This window comes from Trachemys scripta, chromosome 3, assembly GCF_013100865.1.
Source record: "Trachemys scripta elegans isolate TJP31775 chromosome 3, CAS_Tse_1.0, whole genome shotgun sequence".
In the NCBI taxonomy this organism is placed as follows: Eukaryota; Metazoa; Chordata; order Testudines; family Emydidae; genus Trachemys; species Trachemys scripta.
This window is the reverse complement of record NC_048300.1, coordinates 19,545,882-19,560,331: the sequence shown is the minus strand read 5'-3', so window position 1 is coordinate 19,560,331 and position 14,450 is coordinate 19,545,882. Positions and strand designations below refer to the sequence as shown.

Genomic DNA, 14,450 nt, shown 5'->3' with positions numbered 1-14,450 from the left:
TCCTCAGGGACTAGGCAGGGCGATGCCTCCTGCTGGGAATCAGGGCTGGGCTCTTGGGGCCGGTGCTTCCCACACAACAAGCCCCAGAGCCACCCTGCCCGGCTCCCCTTCTGGGCTGGGTCCTGCCTGCCCAGCCGCATCCTGGGCCAGCTCCATTTCGGACTGGCCGGTGGCTCTCTCACCTCAGCGCCTGCGCCGGGAGCGGGTTTCCTCTGCCAGAAGGCTGGGCACTTCCACCTCCTCGCTTGGCCGGGAGCTCCTTCCCCGCCAGCAGGGATGGAGAGGCCGCTTTGCTCCTGGGGAAGATGGCAGCTGCTTCCCTCAGGCTCTGGGGCCACCTGCAGAGCCTTTTTCCTGAACATCCTCAGGAGCCTGGACAGCCTGGAACCGAGCGGGGAGCAGGCGTGAGTCTGGGGTCAAGGCAGCCTCTCACTAACCAGCCTTTTTAGTCCCTACCCATCCCTGCCCCAGCCAGAGCCTGAATAAAGTGCTCTCAAATGAGCTCAAGACCAACAACAGTTCATGAACTGCGCAGAGACAATTAATACAGAGAAGCAGCAAAATTCGTCAAACAGATGACTGGTTATGACTTATTTACTTCTTCTTAAAAGAGAACAAAAAGGACCTGAGTCTCCTCCCTGTCAATAACCCCCTGCTCAACCAATCAGGGTAGAGACTGAGGGGCGGGAGGCTGAGAGTTCTCACCAGAGAGCCCAAAGGAAGGCCCAGGTCACCGGTAGGGATCACTGTCCGAGGACTATTTCAGCCCCACATTGTTGGGTGGACATCCCACAATGGGAGATGCAGAGCACCCCCCGCAACACGCAACACACACATACACACACACACCTCCTGGTGGTGGGAGGGGAACAGGAGAAAGGACAAAAGAAGTAAGAGATGAAGCGAAAGGAAGGAGGGATGGCGGAAAAGGTAAAACAAAAAGGACAAACCCTAATGTCCCCAGTGATTCTACGGGACAAAATCCCAGGTGGGCTATAAAATTCTGCCACCTTAAACTAGTGTTTTCCATGCCTAGAATTCAGCTGGCACCAGGTGGATCAGACTGAACACGTTACAAACCTCTCCAATGCTCTTACCTTCTCAACAGGGACATCTGTTTTCTAGTAAAATCAGTAAAAAGAAAGGAGAAAACTCGAAAGAGGTTCCTCCTCGCACTCACCTACGTGAACCCTAATACTCTCTCAAAGAGAGACCTCGAGCAGGAGAATTGCTGAAGCTAAGCCACAGGGGTCTCCGAGGTTTTCCTGGCTCTGCGCCCCTATCCTGCCTGGCTCATGTCAGCATCTCTCTGTGAGGTCACCACCTCTCCACCACCTTTGACCAATAGGCTGAGGTCCTGCAAAAGGCCTTTGTGATGTCACTGCCACACCCACCCATCCCCTGAAGTGCTAATGTTCTGCCGCTGACCAGACACTTTGAAGGTTTGAGCTGCTCCCTGTGGATCACCCCACTCAATGCGTGTTCATTCTAGGAAGCAAGACGGCTAGACAGTAAAACATCAGAGGCTGCTCCCAATGCTACACTCAGTTTTTCCGAAATTAGTAGACTTTATGGCCAGAAGAGACCTTTAGAGCCTCTATTCCAACGCCCTGCATGGTCTCGGGCTTCCTGTATATTACAATAGTTACTTTTTGGGTACACACATTCCAGAAAGGCATCTAGTCTTCATTCAATGACATCAAGAGATGGAGAATCCACCACTTTCCCTTTTAGTGAGTGCCAGGGGGCTCCATTTCCCTTCCACTAGCTCCCCATTTACAGTGAGCCAGAGCAGTACCTGCAGCAGGGAGCGGGAGTTGCTGATGGCCTCAGAGGCACAGCCCCTGCAGTGTCTCAGGCACCTGGCGCAAGTGCCGGATGATGCGGAGCTGGTGCATCACTTTGGCCGTGACGTCCTCCTGCTGCAAGGGAACGAGAACCTGCCAGAGACTCAAACGCCCCGAGGAATCAGGGGGAATTAAGGGCACCTGGAACCAGCAGTATTTTCACCCAGCACCTGCCTACCTCTGAGGGATGGATTCACCTCCTGAACCCCAGAATGGAGTCTTCTTGTCCTTTCTAGTAACCTCCAGTGCCAACCCCCCTCCTTATAGGGTGAGCTCCTGCTACCTCCCCCTCAGTGCCCTTGACAGCTGTTCCACCTCCAAACCACAGCTCAAGTTCTCAGAACCCTCTTCTCCACCCCCACCCAGGTTGGGCAGGGAGGCGTCTCTAGCGGGGGGGCAGGAGGGATTCTGGCAGCAGTGAAGTGGGTTGCGGGTAGGTTGAGATCTTGCCCCAAGTCATCTCAGACACTAATGCTAAGCCACAGGATGGCAGCATCTAGTGTCAGTGGAGTCCAAGCACTATTTCAACCACACAGTTTTGGATGAACTTCCCACAAGGGGAGGTGAAGAGCACCCCCAGCAACACACACACACACCACTCCTGGTGGTGGGAGGGGAACAGGAGAAAGGACAATCAGGTGTCCTTGGGGTGTTTAGGGGGCAGGAGGGAGGCGGGAGGAGTGAGGACTGGGCACGCAGGCTTCCCCTCCCTCCCCCTGCGCCTCCTGCCCGCGGCAATCAGCTGGCTTGCAGCGTTCGGGAGGCAGGGGAGGGAGGGGGAGCCTGCGCGCCCAGTCTTCCCTCCTCCCTCCTGCCCCCTAAACACCGCTAGCCAGCTGATTGCCCCAGGCAGGAAGGTGGGGAGGAGGGGGAAGGCGCTGATCCGCGGTGCCTGCCGGCGAGCAGGAGGCACTGTGGGGAGGGCATAGGTAGGCTGCCAGCTGTGGAGAAAGCAGGCAGCCAAACAGCATAAGAGTGGAGCATTGCACAACTTTACACCCCCACCTCTGATGTTTTACTGTCTAGCCGGCTTGCTTCCTAGAATGGAGTGGAGCATTGCACAATTTTAAATAAGCACGTTCCCTAATTGATCAGCAACGTAACAACGAAACAACGTTAACCGGGATGACTTAAAGTGAGGAGTTACTATAATTAAAATGATGCCAAATAAATGAATAAAGTACATTTTGTCAGCAACTACTCATGCTTGTTTATTATGATTATTCTGTTGGTTCACTTACTCGCTAATTTGCTAAGCGGAGTGATTCAGTGATCTGACCCACTCAATGTCTGTAACCAACGCTTCTTCTGCTGCCTGTTGCACGCCTATGAATAAACTGCTATGTGGCTAAAGTGCCATGTTATTTATTATGAGGATTATTTATTAGGGTTTTTTGCATTGTTTTTTTCATAACACTCATCAATGATAGATTGCTCAATTGCTGACTATCGGCCAGGTACCATTTGGTGTAATTAAATGACACCCGGTATATATTTTTAAAATATACCTTTGTATTTTACCTTCTCAAGAGACACATTCAAAATGTGCTTTGGAAAGGTTAGGACAGCATGTGCTCAGTTCCAATAGGACCTGGATTGCATTGCTCAGTCACTTCAATGATACATTTGACCTGCTTGCTTTATGGCTTAAGCCTCAAATTTCTCTTTTCATTTTAGTTTTTGTTACACTAAAGTGCAGGGAACAAACAAGAACTGTTTGCTGAGGATTTCTGGAACAGTGTAAGCCATAAGATATTTTTGCAGCAGTACAGACAAAGAATTCAATTTACTAGGCCAATTTTAGCCCTGGTGTAATTTCACTGGAATCAGTGGAATCAATAGAATTACAACAGATTAGTTATACCCCTAGCATTCAAAGTGCAACAATATGCCATACCTTTCAGTACCTCACTGTATACAATACAGTATAGCATACCTTCCAATATCCCACTGTACACAAATATGCCATATATTCTAATCCACCACTGTATACCATACAGCACACCTTCTCATATCCCACTTTGTATACAGTATTTTCAGAGCTTGTAATTTATAAGCCCCTGTGAGGTATCCACGTATTGTAAAGAAATAATACTGAAGTATCCATGTAACATTCAGCCACTGCAGGGATGGGTGCAGTAAAGTGTCACTCAGGATCGCTGCACACCTGTTGTGTACTTTGCAACTGGTGGGAGAGAGCAGCTAACAACACTTTGTCCTTATCCTTTCTTGGCAAGCTCTATGCAGTGAAAACATTGCCATCAATGCTATTTTCTGTATTTCCAATGTGAGCTCTCTTGTTACATAGCAAGACCACCAAAATGCTACTCTGGGAATAGGGCACATATGCTGTAGATCTACAGCAAACCAATCTAATGAGGGGTCACCTCGGAGTGTGCTGCTAAGGGCATAGTGTGAAAGGAGGCCATCAGCTAACCATGCTGTACAGCTCTTCCAGCATTAGATACAATTCACACTCCCAGCAAAAACAGGAGAGGGCTTTGTGGCTCTCTGAGGAGCCTAGGGTCATCAACTGCTTCTGTCTCAAGGCTATGAGAGAGGGTGAATAATGAAAACCAAAAGACACATTGCTGGAAAACACCCACAGCCCTGCTCACTATACAATAGTTCAATTTCCCCTGTTTAAAGCCCACCTGAGGGAAGAATGGAATTGGGGATATGACATTGACCCACCCTGTCTAGACTACGAAATAGGTTGTATTGAAAAACATGATAGTTCAAGCATGTTAGCTAACACATTTTTACACCCTGCCTATTTGCCCAGTTTAGACCTGCCCATTCAGAAGAGGGGAAGGAAACAAGGAAGGGGCACTTGCATGTTACAAAGTTCCAGTTCAAACCACTTGAGCATACAACCAGAGTGCTCAAGGAGATACACCCCAGCCCAGAGAACTCAGCTGGCCTTGAGCTGCTCTTGTCAACCCCAATAGTAGGGACCTTAGCAAGGTGAAGTTCACTTGTCTGCAGACACGATAGCATGAACAGAAAATCCCTGGGAATTGTGGTCCTACCATAATTAATCCCAAGGGATTCATCACGTGAGGGAGGAAATCCAGGATATTTTAATTCTGACCTGGGATTCTGGGTGGGAGGGCAATGTAGTGAGTGGGCAAGCATTCACCCCTGGGCTACCACTACATACACAGACTCTACCCCACTCTTTTCCTACAAGCCAGAGAGGTGCTCGGGGCTTTTCTTTGTTTCAATCTTTTAAGAAAACAGTGAATTCAGTGCAGGCAAGAAGTGCCAGACTGACTGACCTAGAGGCCAAATAGTTTACAGCACTGCAGAGCTTGGAAATTCTCACCTCCCTGCCCTGATGCTGCCTCCCACAGAAATCCCCCATCCCCATGGGTTTATTTCTCCCACAAACACCTTCCCCACCATCACTAGCCCCTGGCCCTTCTGCTCCTGCCACCTCCCCAGATTCCCATCCAGGCCACATGGTTCTCTTTCCTTGCTGCGGCCATCCCCCCGCACCAGACTCCCAGCCCTGGCCTATGCTGCCTCCCTCCCTCTATGAACCCCATGATCATCCAGTGTCCCCAGCGGCCCCCCCTTTCTCCCTGCTCCCTCCCTTCCTCCCTCCCCTGAGCCCACCTATCCCCCATGGGTTTTGCTTCCCCCAAACATCCCCCCCATCGCTAGCCCCTGGCCCTGCTGCTCCCCCTGCCTTCCCAGTGACCATCCAGGCCACATGGCTCTTCTCTTTCCTTGCTGTGGCCACCCCTCACCAGACTCCCAGCCCTGGCCTATGCTGCCTCCATGTCCCCCCTCCATGATCCCCATAATGATCATCCAGTGTCCCCCGGCGCCCCCCCTTTCTGCCCTCCCCTGAGCCCTCCCATTTTGCCCCATCACTGCAAGAAAGAAGCTCCACTTTTGGCTCACCAGGCAGGCAGCGGCAAGCAGAGCAACTCTAGTGAGTGCCTCTCCTTGGCATGTACCTGAGCACAGCTGTAACTAGGTGGGCAGGACAGGACAGGACAGAGCGAGCTCCTCCCCTCCCGCTCTGGAATGTTTCCCCTCCAGGGTGTCTGGGGAGGGGCAGGGTTAAAGCTCAAACTGCTCTTCCTCAGCATGGACTGTCTGGCCATCCCCACAGCCCAGCCCGACCCCCCTGTGGACTCCACCACCCAGTAATGTCTCCCCAGGTTGAATCCCTCTGCACCCAGCACACATGGCTCAAGATCAAATCTGCTGGCCTTCCTGGCCAGGCGTTGGGGACTGTCTCCCATTCTCACAACCTTCCCATCTGCAGACAGGATGAGCTTGGAGTTTGCTGTGTCCAGCATAACACTGGCTGCAGAGAAAGAGAATCAGAGTGTTAGAAACCTGGAACCAGCATGATCCGGAATGGACCTGACTCAGAACAAAGACCTGCGAAGTGCCCACCAGGCCCACTCCACAGGCAGGGATGGGCTAGGGACAGGATTGGGTGGGTGAGGCCACTGGAGCTGGGCAATCTGCGTTTGCCACATCCAGCCTTGTTTGGCTTCCAGAAGCGTTTGCCAAGCAGCCCGGGTAACTGTGTAGTTCCTGTTTGGTGTGTGAAACCACATGGAGAGTAGCTGGTGGGAAAATAGTAAAGACTTTTCATGGGAGATTTTGAAATGGCCCGTGTCCCGCAGGTTCAAAACGGAATGATTCTACACATATTAAAAGATGTCATGACAAATGTTCAGTTTTTAAAAGGTTTCTTTTTCACTTTCTTCCCTTTTTACCACCAAAAAAGCAACAAAAAAAAAAAATAGAAAAAAGAAAAAGCCCAAGCTCACACTTTCTTCTAGTTACAATAAAACCTGGAAATTTTTGAAAACAATTCTTTTTTCATAAAAATGCCTGTGTTTGAAAAGAGGCTGGTTTCTGGGGGAAAACCTCCACCCAGCTCTCATTCTGAAGTTGGCACAGCTGTCAGTGGGTTATTTGGAAGGAATCCGATGATGGTATTTGGTATTCAACCTTCCAAGCTGAGTGGTCTAGGGCATAGGATGCATGTGTTCCGCTGAGACAGGCAGATCGCCAGATCATTACTTCTTATGTTATTATTATTACATGTATTATGGTAGCACTTTGAGGTCCTAACCAAGATTTATAGATTCTGAGGCCATAAGGGGCCACCTTTTATTTAACATGTGTTTTTAAAGCCCACATGGGCCTGGTCTAGACAGTTTTTGTACTGATTTCTCTCCTTTGATTCAGAGGTGCAGTTTTTTACTGAAACAGCTAAATCTATACAACGCCTAGTGTGGATGCAGTTATACTATTATAAAGGTGCCCTGTCTAGCTTATTCCCTTTCCTTTACGAGAATAAGGCCTGGTATCACTACTTTGGTTAAGGGTGTGATTTTTTTACCAATACAGTTACATGGTACAACCCCTAATTTGGACACAGTTATACTGGTATGAAGGTGCCTTATATTGGGACACCTTATCTGGCTTCCAGAACCAAGAAAAACACCTTTATATAGGTACAGGCATAGCCATCTGCACACTAGGAACAGTTATACCACCTTAACTATGTTGGCACAGCTAAAGCGATACAGTTGTCGTGCATAAACAAACACAAAACCTAAACAAAGACAGTGGTGTTTAGACATGTGCTAGTCAGTCTACAGGGGTTCGTTCCCTCTGGGCCTCGGCAGGCTGACAGGCGTAATTAGCAGTATGAGCAGTTAAATGAAAAACTCCTGCCAGGACACAGCTTTGTATGACAGGCTACATGTGATATGGGGGGAGGAGAGGAGGACTTCAACTCACCAAATTTTGGGGTATACATCCCTAAAAAAGAAACAGAAATAAATGTATTATGGTTAATAAGAACTTCTTTTTCCAGGAATGTACATCTAAATGATGGTATGAGGCCTGGTCTACACACAGTGCTTGTGTCAGTAGAACTGTGTCAGGAATGTGATTGTTAACTGATAGAGTTACGCTGCTACAAGTATGGATGCAGTTACACTGGTATAAAGAGGCCTTATACTGGTATAGTTTATTCCTGGTCCCTACCGGAAGAAGGCATACCAGTATAAGCATATTTATACCAGAATATTACACTAGAGGGGGTTGTGCTGCTTACTTGCAGGTTGGTTGGTTTTAATGACTGTTTTCTCCTAAAAGAGTGGTTTGATTTCCTAACCAAAAGCAATTGATCTAGTCATCAGTTTATAAACAGCTTCTAAATGGAACCTTAGTATAAAGCATGAGTGAAAAACTGTTCCAGCCCTGGTGAGAAGGTGTGTTTTACACCTGGTGAGCTGTTTGGAAAGCGATGTCCACGCTGGGGAGATGGCATTTAGTGGAATTAACATTGAGGATTTCCATAGTGTCATCACAACTAATGTTATTTTTAAACAGCAACAGTAAATGCATTTTCAATAAAGGTCCTGTTTGAAGCACAATGTAAAAGCCTATAGAAGGGCTGTTTGGGGGGTCAGCTGGCCTCGTGGTTTGGGCCTCTGCTCCCATCTTTCTGTCAGTTCAGGGAATCCCAGCCCGCTGGATGAGATCCCAGCTGAACTGGCCTCCTTGGCAGGGTGGGTGCAAGGACGTTTTGGGCCCTAGGCGAGACTTCCAACTTGCGCTTCCCCCCTCCCCCCGAGCCCTGTGGCAGCTCTCCGCCTCCCCCCTGCTCTAAGGCGCCCCCCCCATGGCAGCTGTCCCCCCTCCCCCGCGGCAGCTCCCCCCTCTCCGCCCTGAGGCGCCCCCCCCGCTGCAGCTCCCCCCGGCCCGGGGAGCCGTGCGGCAGCTCTCCGCCCCAGCTCACCTCTGCTCCGCCTCCTCCCCGAGCACGCCGTCGCCGCTCCACTTCTCCCACCTCCCAGGCTTGTGGCCCCAATCAGCTGTTTGGTGCCGCAAGCCTGGGAGAGAGAGAAGCAGAGCAGGGCGGTGTGCTCAGGGGAGGAGGCGGAGCAGAGGTGAGCTTGGGTGGGGAGTTCCCCTGCGTGCCGCCCCCCCTATGTGCTGCAAACGGCCTTCCCCGCGCCCCCCTGCCCGAGCTCCCTCCACCTAAATGCTGACGATGACCGGGGCAGCCGAAGATCTGGCCGCCGCCGAAGGACCCGAAATGCCGCCCCCCAAATGCTAGTGCCCTAGGCGACTGCCTAGGTCACCTAATGGGTTGCACCGGCCCTGCTCCTTGGGGCCAGAAGTCGTAACTCTTGGGTGGGGAGGGGACCTGGGCCCTCCCTCTCCACTAGGTCCCAGCCCAGGACCTGAGAGTGCAGCAGCATGAGACAGCCTAGGTTTGGCCAGCCCCTTGCTCAGCTTCTCCTGGGCCCCTTCCTCCCACCCTGCCTCTCAGTTCGGGGTGTGCTTGGAGTTGACAAAGTCTTTGCTTCAAAACTCCAGTGCAGGGCTGATGACTGCACCCTCTTGTACCCCTTTGCCCGTGGTTCTCCCTCCCTCTTGGGGGTGTCTCTGGGAGACTCCCAGCTGGATGTTCTCGGGAGAAGTGCCCTCTGCTGCTGCTGCAGAGCCATGCTCCTCCAGGTAATGGCCTCTCTTTTTGCCTCCTCGCCTGCGGTTGCTGAAGCTCCCATTGTGCTGGGCATCTCCCCAGAAGCATGCTCAGCGGTGCCTGGGCTGCCCGGGCCACTACTGCTGCAGCCCTTCCCCGCTTCAGAGCTTGGGCAGGGTTTGTAAACCCCATCAGAAGGCCACAGCCAGGCAGCTGACACCCCCAGAGGTCAGGAAAGATGAGCTGCTTGGACTGTGGGCGCTTGTCATGGGGGGGTTGAAAGATTGGGCATCTGGTGCCAAGTCCCCGTTCAAACTAGGGTGCAAAGTTCATTCAGCTACCAGGTGAAAACTGCTCAGTTCCTCATTCTGGCCAGACTTCCCAACAGGACTGGAGGCTGCACACAGCAAGGGGTTGATCTCTCCAACGCCGACCCTTACGCAGGGCCGGCGCTTCCACTAGGCGACCCTAGGTGGTTGCCTAGGGCGGCAGGATGTGGGGGGCGGCATTTCACCGCCCTCGGTGGAATTTTGGCGGCGATTCCTCTGGGCGGGAAGAAAAGCATCCTCAGAAACGCCGCTGAGAACCAGGGCCGCCCAGAGGGGTTTCTTCCGCTCCGGGTCTTCGGCGGAAATTTGGTAGTGGGTCCTTCACTTGCTCCGCGACCCGCCGCCGAAGTGCCTCAAAGACCCAGAGCAGAAGGACCCCGCCGCCGAGAACGCAGTTTCAGAGGAGGAGCTGCCGCCGATTACTGAAGAGGAGCGGTGCTGCCTAGGGTGGCAAAAACCCTGGCGCTGCTCCTGCACTTGCACACAGGCTTTGGGTTCAGTATTTAAATTCACTGTAAATACACACTGCTGAGATGCTTTGCAGGAGCGCAGAATGAGCAATCAGTGTATTGTAGGACTGAGTTCCAGGCAAGCCCCTGGAGCAGGTCATTTGCATACACATGTAGTGCACATGCAAATCAGGTAATTATATGTGCAAATGAATCTAACGATCCATTTACATGTACAGTTACCTGGTCTGTATTTGTGGAACAAAGGAAACTGCATATACAAATTAAGAGCATTAGTGCACACCTAACGTATGAAAATCTAGCCTTTAAAGTTTATCCTCACTTTACCTTTCTGCTGTGTCTCTGATTCAGTCTATTTCTCTAGCCCTCTCCTCCCACCTACCTGTTCCTATCTCACCATCCGTCTACCACTGTGTTATGTCTGGAAGAAAATCTCTCCCGAGTGACACTTTTTATACTAATGTGGACCTCATGCCCACAGGATGTCACTGAGGCCAAGAACTTTACAAGATTCAAAGAAGGATTAGACATTTCAATGGCTAACAAGACTATCCCATTATAATAGTTAATACTAACATGGTTTAAAAGGGATATAAAATCTTGGGCATCATGGTGCAAGCCAATCTCTCCTGATTGGAGGTTAGGATGACATCTTCCGGGGGGGGGGGATTAATCCACATCTACCACTGTGGGGTTCTTGCATCTTGTCTCTGGTGCTGGCCGCTGTCAGAGAAAGGACACAGGGCTAGATGGACCTTAGCCCTGATTCAGGCAGGGGAGTCCTATGCTGAATCACACTCTTCACATTTTCTCCATTAGTGGTTTTTACCTTGTATTTTGAACAGACAAACCACCAGGGCAAGGCATATTTATCCCTCATCCAAGGAGGGACTCGCAGGGAAAAGGAACCTGAAACACACAACCCAGGATTCACATTAGTTGGGAATCAAGGATTATATTCCAGATAAGTTTATCCCTGGCAGGGTTCGTGTGAGCCAAGAGGAAATCTGCTATGAAGAGGCATGAGGTGGGATTTTGAGAAGCACCTCAGTGATGCAGGAACACAGATGCCATTGGAAGTCAGAAACCCATTGTTCTGATCTTAAAACATATGAATCCGTGAACCTTTCTGGAGGGAAAGATTGAATAGGGCTTGTCAAAAATATTTTCTCCACTCACTTTTATCTTAGAGATAAATCAGGGATGTTGAACCCAGAGTTCCCAGGTTTTGCTGGATGACTTCCTGGGGGCCAGGGTACTCAATCTTTAACCAATTGACTTCCAGCATCTATGCTGTAGCCGCAGTGACCTTGACCATGCTGGAGTCTGCAATGACCAGGGTTGGCTCTAGGTTTTTTGCCGCCCGAAGCAAAAAAAATTTTGGCTGCCCCCCGTCCCAGCCCTGGGCTCCTTTCCGCACTCCCTTGCCGCCCCAGCCCTGGGCTCTCCCACACACACACCCTGCTGCCCCAGCTCTGGGTTCCCCCTACCCCCCCACCATTGCCACACACACACACACCTCCTGCCGCCCCAGCCCTGGGCGCACCCCACACACACCTGCACCATCCTTCTGCCGCAGACCTGGGTCACTGGTAACTCGCTCCCACGGCAGGTCATTCAGCAGGAATTTTAGATGTGCACAGAACACAGACAGGATTGGCTCCCACATGGTTACAGAACTGCAGTAAAGTGGATCAATTTTCAGCTTGTGTGATTGGAGGATATCTGGATGCATATTATAAGACTGTCCTACATAAATGAGGAAAAGTTGAGGTGCCTTTATTATTCTTTTGTTCCACTCTTTCTTTCTATGGGTAATTTGCCAATTCAATATCACTGTCTTCCTTTTAAACAAACAAAGAAAAGGCAATGGCTGTTGAAAATAGCAATTCCAGTCCTAATAACCACTGAGAAGCATTTCTTGCTCAATTTTATCCTACTTTTTCTACAGCAAGTTACAGTGGATCAGTATATTTGATTTGGGAGAAATGAATTAACAGCTGCCCAAACTGAGCTTGAGCACTCCTAAATTTTGAGGTGTTCAAATCTGGAAAGCAGCTGCTGGGCAAGGGTGGGGGGAGCCTGTGGGTCCGCAGGGGAGCACGGCAGCATGTATCCAGCAGCGTGTCTGGTGCTGCACGAAGCCAGACACGCTGGTCTGAGTGGCACGGTAAGGGGGTTGGGCAGTTGGAGAAGGGGTAGGGGGTTCCAGGGTGGGGGCAGTAAAGGGATAGGGAGCAAGGGGGGTTGGAAGGGGCGGAGGTTCAGGGGGGCAGTCAGGGGCAGGGAGAAAGGGGGGTTAGATGGGTCAGGGGTTTGGGGGGGCAGTTAGGGGACAGGCAACAGTTGGATAGGCATGGGAGTCCCAGGGGTTTGTCAGGGGACAGGTAGGGGGTGGGGTCCTAGAGGGGAAGTTGGGGGGGTCTCAGGAGGGGGGAAGTTGGGTACAAGGACCAGTGGGGCTTAGATAGGAGGTGGGGTCCTGCGGGGCAGTTGGGGCAGTGGTCCCGGGAGGGGGTGGTCAGGGGACAGGGAGCAGGGGAGTTGGATGGGTTGGGGTTTCTGTGGGGGGCAGTCGGAGGGAGTGGATGGGGGCATGATGGGGCTACCCTCCCTCCCCGTGGAGTGTCCTATTTTTTGAATGTTAAAATATGGAATCCCTACTCACAGCGCAGCTCTCCATTCACAGCAGGCTACAGCATGCGGTCTCAGCTTCCTCACTCCCTCCCCCTCTTTCCTGTTGGTAGTGGCCAAGGGAATGCTGGGAAATGTAGTTCTTTCCCTGCTCCAGGGCTGGCTCTATAGGCAGGGAGCTAACAAACAAACTACAGCTCCCAGGGGCCCCTGTTGGTTCTCAATTGCCATGCTGGATCCCTGCTACCCGTGCAAATTGGCTGCCCTAAGCAGGTGCTTGCTTTGCTGGTGCCTAGAGCCGCCCCTGCTTGCACCAGGTGCCTGAGACACTGCGGGGTCTGTGCCTCTGAGGCCACCAGCAACTCCCGCTCCCTGCTGCAGGTACTGCTCTGGCTCACTGTAAATGGGGAACTAGTGGAAGGGGAAATGGAGCTCCCTGGCACTCACTAAAAGTGAAATTGGTGGATTCTCCATCACTTAATTTCATTGATGTCATTTTATGAAGACTAGATGCCTTTCTAGAATGTGTTTGCCCAAAAGTAACTATTGGTCTACATAGGAAGCCTGTGATATGCAGGGGGTTAGATTAGATGCTCTAAAGGTCTCTTTTGGCCATAAAGTCTACTAGTTTGGGAAACAATGAGTGTAGCATTGGGAGCAGACTCTGATGTTTTACTGTCTAGCCGGCTTGCTTCCTAGAATGAACACTCATTGAGTGGGGTGATCCACAGGGACTAGCTCAAACCTCTAAAATGTCTGGCCAGTGGCAGGACATTAGCACTTCAGGGGATGGGTGGTTGTGGCAGTGACATCACAAAGACCTTTTGCAGGACCTCAGGCTATTGGTCAAAGGTGGTTTGGTGGTGGTGACCTCACAGAGAGATGCTGACATGAGCCAGGCAGGACAGGGGCGCAGGGCCAGGGGAACCTGGGAGACCCCTGTGGCTTTGCTTCAGCAAGCCTCCTTCTCAAGGTCTCCGCTCCCACCACCAGGAGGGGTGTGTGTGTGTGTGTGTTGCTGGGGGTGCTCTTCATCTCTCTTTGTGCGAGGTCCATCCAAAAATGTGGGGTTCAAATAGTGCTTGGACCCCACTTACAGTAGATTCTGCCACTGTGGTTGTTGATGCTCCAGTTGGGTGGAGGGTGGGGAAGGCACCTCCTAGGGACTCCAGGATAGTGTGTGGGGGGCTCCTGAAGGAGTTGGGGGCTGAAGGCATCACTGAGAGGGGGGAGTGTGGGGCCCAAGCTGCCCTAGGTCCCGGAGGTGGGAAGGGGGCACATTGCCCCACCTTGCCCCCGTCTTTCCCCTGAGTGGCGTCACCCTGTCCCCTTCTCTCCTTGGTGCAGGGACCCCCAGGGACTCAGAGGACATGGAGGAGGAATAGGTAGACCTGGCCACAGAGGAGGCTGCTCTCAGAAACATCTGAGAGCAGCTCCAGGGCCAAGAAAAGGTACAAAGGTTTCCCAGCTGTGCTGGAACCGAGATTGTCCTGCCCCTTCCCAGCACCCTGACCCCCTGCAGAGGGTCTTGTCTCTGATGATCCACCCAACCCTAATGGGGACCTTTCTCCACCATGATCTGGGACCCCCAAGATGGGGGTATTTTTCACCCACCAGCTGGGGTCTCCACCCCCACAGGCACTGTCCCAGTTCCTGACCCTGCTTGTGTAGGAGTTGTGGGTGATTTGGA

At 51.6% G+C, this 14,450-nt stretch overlaps 1 pseudogene; it reads right to left on the bottom strand.

The window, feature by feature from the left end:
• Positions 1–5,755: 5,755 nt before the first annotated feature.
• The window catches only part of LOC117874234, a 32,064-nt pseudogene continuing 23,369 nt past the window's right edge, over positions 5,756–14,450 (bottom strand).